General features: G+C 42.1%; 2 non-coding genes across 2 annotated transcripts; both read left to right on the top strand.

The window, feature by feature from the left end:
- Nucleotides 1-6,869: 6,869 nt before the first annotated feature.
- On the top strand, nucleotides 6,870-6,983 carry LOC140285711 (U5 spliceosomal RNA). Its single transcript, XR_011910691.1, has one exon. It is a non-coding gene; the product is annotated as a U5 spliceosomal RNA (small nuclear RNA).
- A 308-nt stretch (nucleotides 6,984-7,291) lies between these two features.
- On the top strand, nucleotides 7,292-7,475 carry LOC140285681 (U2 spliceosomal RNA). The gene has a single exon (XR_011910664.1). It is a non-coding gene; the product is annotated as a U2 spliceosomal RNA (small nuclear RNA).

Raw genomic sequence — 7,475 nt, 5'->3', positions numbered from 1 at the left:
ACAAACTTTAGTCAGACATTGACACCTTGCAGCTGAACCACCTCCATTCCCTGTTTTGATCATGTGTGGTCTGGAAATACTACCTTTTCTTCCCCCGTTTGTGAGTAATTATGGCTGGACATTCACACCTACTTGCAGCCGAAAAACCACCTCTCCCGCTTTTGATGATGTATTGTCCGGCATTCTAGTCTTTTCTATCACATTTTTCAGCAATTATGATCTGACATTCACACCTACTTGCAGTCGAACAGCTCTGCTCCCGCTTTTGATTATGTTCGGTTGGATATTCAAACCTTTTCTTAACTGCTTTTTAAAAACTTTGGTCGTACGTTCACACCTTCTTGCAGCCGAACACCCCCGCTTCCGCTTTTGATGGTATATATTCGGGTATTCGAACCTTCTCTTACCCGCTTTTTACAAACTATGGTTGGACTTTCATACCTTCTTGTAGCTGAACAACTCCACTCCTGCTTTTGATGATTTATGGTTGGACATTCGCATCTTTTCCTACCCATTTTTCAGTAATTATAGGTGGATATTCACATCTTCTTGCAGCTCAACACCTCCTCCCCCGCTAATGATCATGTAAGGTTTGATATTCGAAAATTTTCTTTCATGTTTTAAAGCAATTATTAATGGACATTCACACCTACTTGCAGCCGAACACCACCTCTCCCGCTTTTGATGATGTATGGACCGGCATTCTTACCTTTTCTAACACATTTTTCAGCAATTATGGTTGGAGAATCACACCTACTCACAGCCGAACAACTCCGCTACCGCATTTGATGGTGTATAGTCGGGATTTCTCACCCTTTCTCATCAGCTTTTTGCAAATTATTCTCTGACATTCACACCTACTTGCAGTCGAACAGCTCTGCTCCCGCTTTTGATTATGTTTGGTTAGATATTCGAACCTTTTCTTAACTGCTTTTTTACAAACTTTGGTCGGACGTTCACACCTTCTTGCAGCCGAACACCTACACTTCCGGTTTTGATAGTGTATATTCGGGCATACGAACCTTTTCTTACCCGCTTTTTACAAACCATGGTCGGACTTTCACACCTTTTAGTAGCCGAACAACTCCGCTCCCGCTATTGATTGTGTACAGTCGGGTATTTTAACCTTTTCTTACCCGCTTTTTACCAACTATGGTCGGACATTCACACCTTCGTACAGCGGAACACCTCCGCTCCCTCTTTTGATGGTGTATGTTCGGGTATTCAAACCTTTTCTTACCCGCTTTTTCCAAACTATGGTCGGCTATTCACAGCTTCCTCTCCACAATACTTGTATGGTTGGATATTCACACCCACTTGCATCCGAAGACCTCTGCCCCAAATTTTTTTGATATTTAGTCGGACATTCGCACCTTACCCACTTTTGGCAAACTATGGCCTTCTTGCAGCCAAACACCTCTGATCTCGCATTTGATGATGTAAGGTTTGGCATTCAGACCTTGCTTCACCTGCTTTTCACCAAATATAGTCGGACATTCACACCTTCTTGCAGCCGAACACTTCCGCTCCACCTTTTAGTGTTCTATCACACCTTTTTTTCACCGCATTTTATACATTATGGTCGGAAATTTTCAACCACTCTCATCCGAAGACCTCTCCTCCCGCTTTCTTTAATATATTTGAACTTTAGTCGGACATTCAAACCTTCTTGCAGCTGAACCACCTCCGCTCCCTGTTTTAATCATATATGGTCTGGCAATACTACCTTTTCTTACCCGTTTGTGAGTAATTATGGCTGGACATTCACACCTACTTGCAGCCGAACACAACCCCTCTCGCTTTTGATGATGTATGGACCGGCATTTTTACCTTTTCTAACACATTTTTCAGCAATTATGGTCGGAGATTCACACCTACTCACAGCCGAACACAACCCCTCTCGCTTTTGATGATGTATGGACCGGCATTTTTACCTTTTCTAACACATTTTTCAGCAATTATGGTCGGAGATTCACACCTACTCACAGCCGAACAACTCCGCTCCCGCATTTGATGATATATAGTCGGGCATTCTCACCCTTTCTCATCAGCTTTTTGCAAATTATGATCTGACATTCACACCTACTTGCAGTCGAACAGCTCTGCTCCCGCTTTTGATTATGTTTGGTTGGATATTCGAACCTTTTCTTAACTTCTTTTTACATATTTTGGTTGGACGTTCACACCTTCTTGTAGCCGAACACTTCCACTCCTGCTTTTGATGATGTATGGTTGGGCATTCACACCTTTTTTTTGCCCATTTTTCAGGAATTATGGGTGGACATTCACACCTTGCAGCTGAACACCTCCTATCCCACTTATGATCATGTGCGGTTTGATTTTCGAAAAGTTTCTTTCATGTTTTCTAGCAATTATTGATGGACATGTAGACCTTCTTGCAGCTGAACACCACCTCTCCCGATTTTGATGATGTATGGACCGGCATTTTTACCTTTTCTAACACATTTTTCAGCAATTATGGTTGGAGATTCACACCTACTCACAGCCAAACAACTCCGCTACCGCATTTGATGGTGTATAGTCGGGCATTCTCACCCTTTCTCATCAGCTTTTTGCAAATTATGATCTGACATTCACACCTACTTCCAGTCGAACAGCTCTGCTCCCGCTTTTGATTATGTTTGGTTAGATATTCGAACCTTTTCTTAACTGCTTTTTACAAACTTTGGTTGGACGTTCACACCTTCTTGTAGCCGAACACATGCACTCCTGCTTTTGATGATGTATGGTTGGGCATTCGCACCTTTTTTTTTACCCATTTTTCAGGTATTATTGGTGGACATTCACACCTTCTTGCAGCTGAACACCACCTCTCCCGATTTTGATTATGTATGGACCGGCATTTTTACCTTTTCTAACACATTTTTCAGCAATTATGGTTGGAGATTCACACCTACTCACAGCCAAACAACTCCGCTACCGCATTTGATGGTGTATAGTCGGGCATTCTCACCCTTTCTCATCAGCTTTTTGCAAATTATGATCTGACATTCACACCTACTTCCAGTCGAACAGCTCTGCTCCCGCTTTTGATTATGTTTGGTTAGATATTCTAACCTTTTCTTAACTGCTTTTTACAAACTTTGGTTGGACGTTCACACCTTCTTGTAGCCGAACACATGCACTCCTTCTTTTGATGATGTATGGTTGGGCATTCGCACCTTTTTTTTTACCCATTTTTCAGGTATTATGGGTGGACATTCACACCTTCTTGCAGCTGAACACCACCTCTCCCGATTTTGATTATGTATGGACCGGCATTTTTACCTTTTCTAACACATTTTTCAGCAATTAAGGTTGGAGATTCACACCTACTCACAGCCGAACAACTCCGCTACCGCATTTGATGGTGTATAGTCGGGCATTCTCACCCTTTCTCATCAGCTTTTTGCAAATTATGATCTGACATTCACACCTACTTGCAGTCGAACAGCTCTGCTCCCGCTTTTGATTATGTTTGGTTAGATATTCTAACCTTTTCTTAACTGCTTTTTACAAACTTTGGTCGGACGTTCACAATATCTTGCAGCCGAACACCTCCGCTTCCACTTTTGATGGTGTATATTCGGGCATACGAACCTTTTCTTACCCGCTTTTTACAAACCAAGGTCGGACTTTCACACCTTCTCTTAGCTGAACAACTCCGCTCCCTCTTTTGATTGTGTACAGTCGGGTAATTTAACCTTTTCTTACCCGATTTTTACCATCTATGGTCGGACATTCACACCGTCTTACAGCGGAACACCTCCGCTCCCTCTTTTGATGATGTATGGTTAGGCATTCGCACCTTTTCTTACCCATTTTTCAGTAATTATGGGTAGACATTCACACCTTCTTGCAGCTGAACACCTCCTCTCCCGCTTATGATCATGTGCAGTTTGATATTCGAAAATTTTCTTTCATGTTTTCTAGCAATTATTGATGGACATTCAGACCGTCTTGCAGCTGAACACCTCCGCTCCCACTTTTGATGGTGTATAGTCGGGCTTTCGAGCCTTTTCTTCCCCGGTTTTTACAAATTATGGTTGGACATTCAGACCTTCTTGCAGCCGAAAACCTCCACTCCCTCTTTTGATCATACATTGTCGGGCCTTCGCACCTTTTCTTACCTGCTTTTTACAAACCATGGTCGGACTTTCACACCTTTTAGTAGCCGAACAACTCCGCTCCCGCTATTGATTGTGTACAGTCGGGTATTTTAACCTTTTCTTACCTGCTTTTTACCAACTATGGTTGGACATTCACACCTTCTTACAGCAGAACACCTCCGCTCCCTGTTTTGATTATGTATGGTTTGACATTCGCACCTTCTCTCACCCGCCTTTTACTATGGTCGGCCATTCACAGCTTCCTCTCCACCATACTTGTATGGTGGGATATTCACACCCACTTGCATCCGAAGACCTCCGCCCCCACTTTTGTTGATATTTAGTCGGTCATTCGCACCTTACCCGCTTTTGGCAAACTATGGCCTTCTTGCAGCCAAACACCTCTGATCTCGCTTTTGATGATGTAAGGTTGGGCATTCAGACCTTGCTTCACCTGCTTTTCACCAAATATAGTCGGACATTCACACCTTCTTGCAGCCGAACACTTCCGCTTTTAGTGTTCTATGAGGCATTCACATATTTTTTTTCACCGTATTTTATAGATTATGGTTGGAAATTCTCACCCACTCTCATCCGAAGACCTCTCCTCCCGCTTTTGTTAATATATAGTCGGGCATTCGAACCTTTTCTTACCCGCTTTTTACAAATTATGGTCGAACATTCACACCTACTTGCAGCTGAATACTTCCGCTCCACCTTTTAGGTATGTATGGTTGGCATTTGCACCTCTTTTTATACTGATTGCTGAAGATTAAGTTGTTCTTTCTCAAACTACAATTTTTTTTTAATTGTTGAAACTTGATTTGAAGTGGATAAATAAGGAGGACAAACAGTTTTAAGTCAGGCTGATAGAAGGAATTAATTTTATAGCAAAATCTGTATTTCGTCATATGTCGAGAGATGCTTATTGCTGAAGAAGTTCTTTCTCATTCTACAAAGTACAACGTTGTTTATCGTTGAAACTTGATTAGACATGAATAAATATGAAGGACAAAGCAGTCTTAACTTGGTTTGAGTTAATGAATTCGTTTTATAGGAGAATCCAAATTCGTGCATAACTCATAAAATAGAGCTTATTTTCGGATTCCTGAAGAATGAGTCTGGTTCTTTCTCATAATACAAAGTTTCTTGTTTATTGTTGAAACTTCATCAGAAGTGAAGAAATAAATGAATGCCTATCAACAAATGTGGGATCTAAACTCTAGTGCTTCCTCTAAAATAATTTCCTTTCTCAATTTAGAAATGTGTGTGTGTAAGTCACAACACCCGTGACACCAAAACGGCTTTCTTTTCTCTACACTCTGCACTATGAGCACACACACCAAATCAGAAAGGCTTTTTTCTCTCTTTTCTACATTATGGACTGTGGGGACACAAAACCGCTCTCTCTTTTTTTTTTTGATTGTGTGCCAGGGCGTTGTCTCACATATTAGATTATGCTTAAGATACGAATGGGTTTATCAGTCACATCAGAATCCATACATACTGATCCTCCCGTAATAAAATGGTCGGATCTTATCAAACACACTTTGTTTCTTGTGACAATCAAGTCAGCGAAACAGCGTATACACGTCAAGACACTGAATCAAGTTTGCCACAAGAACTCATAAGTTTGGCAGTATTGCTCTGCCGTCAGCAATCATACACCCATTTTATTTTCGTGAGACGTGCAGGCACCTGTTCATCTACTGTTCTATCACTATGAATTAGTTTATCTATTATCAATAAGGATACTTCTACAACTACTATCAAAGTATGTCCAGACTTCTTATGTTGTCAGTTGCTATATATGAATAAGTGGGTAGCTACTGACAAGCATTAAGCATGTCACACAGCCCAAACATATAACATTTCAGGACACACCACACAGTTAACAACCACAGTGAAGTGTCAAAGCCCAAACATTCAACAGGACACTTACACAACACATTCGAATCAAACAGTCAGACAACATACAAGAACATATACCCCAGCCGGCATTGCTCCCTGCCTATTTTCTTACAGCTCACTATGTGTGCGCACACCTTTATTCACAAACTCTTCAACTTATACTCTTTTACCGAAGCTGCTACAGCTCGATTGGCCGAATACCCTTAGATCCTATTTCGGTGAATTTGACATCTGCCTTACATGTAACAGATTAGCGGTTTAGCAGTTTTAATTTAGTTTGAGTGAAGAAATTCATTTTATAGCAAAATCTGAAATCGTGAAGCACTCATGAAAGTAAGCTTATTCTCGGATTCCTGAAACTTTAGATTTGCTCTTTCTTTTACTGCAAAGTACAACGTTGTTTTTTTTGTTTAAATCTTTCTAGACATGGTAAATATGAACGACAAAGCAGTTTTAACATAGTTTGAGTGAAGGAATTCATTTTATAGATAAAATCCCAAGAGTCTGCAGAGAAAAGAGAGTGAATGCGCAGTAGACTTTAACTAGGCTATGGGAGCGAGCCGAGTGTCGGCTAACCGGGAGAATTGCTTGAAAGAAACGCGACACCGAATGAACGGTCAGAACAAAGCCTCAATACGGGATTCTCGTGGTGTTTTTGTTGCTGCCTTGTCTTTTGCATAGAGTAAAAGACAAGCCAGCCATCGAATAGGGCCCGATTGTTCCTACTTGGTCAGCCGAGGAGCAGGGGGGGGGGGGGGGGGGCAAGCGTCTCAACCAAGCAAAGCTCACCATGGGGACGGTGGCTATACCAACTAGCCTGATGCCCTGCTCCCGCAGTGACGGATAATCGTACTCTGGTTTCTCTTCATAACATACAAGTCTTTCGCCTTTTACTAAAGACTTCCGTGGAGAGCAGCACTAATGACTTGTTTCTATTATTGGCAGGCTTTACCTTTGCGGGTGAAGCCCTTTCTGTCTGTGCAAAAGAAATCTTGCTACTTTGCAGAGTGACTTCTCTGAGTAGAGTCGCCTTACTTGTTGCGACTGTGCCGATGTTCGAAGCTGGAGTGCAAAGTTGTTGCTTGAATGGTGCTTGCTGGAGCATGCGGGAGTGCAAAGTTATACCATTTAAAAGGGCTGAAGAGTGCTCAGTGCAGCGGGTGGGCGGAGGTGCAACGTGACACTCTGGCCACCTATGGCCATAAAAAGAACACTGCTACAAGTGCGCATTGTGCCAGCAAGGGCCCTCGGACCTGAAACAGTGGACAGTTATCGCTTCTCGGCCTTTTGGCTAAGATCAAGTGTAGTATCTGTTCTTATCAGTTTAATATGTCCTCTATACGAGGACAACATATTAAATGGATTTTTAAGAATAGGAGTTGAAAAAGAAGCTTGCTCCGTTCACTCCAAGCCTCGACCCGGTACTGCAGTGCCGCTGGGAACGGTGCGCTCTCC

The sequence above is a fragment of the Leuresthes tenuis genome, unplaced genomic scaffold (genome assembly GCF_036924035.1).
Source record: "Leuresthes tenuis unplaced genomic scaffold, fLeuTen1.0.hap1 SCAF_50, whole genome shotgun sequence".
NCBI classification, from domain to species: Eukaryota; Metazoa; Chordata; class Actinopteri; order Atheriniformes; family Atherinopsidae; genus Leuresthes; species Leuresthes tenuis.
Note: the sequence above shows the minus strand (reverse complement) of the source record. Positions and strands in the feature narration are given on the sequence as shown.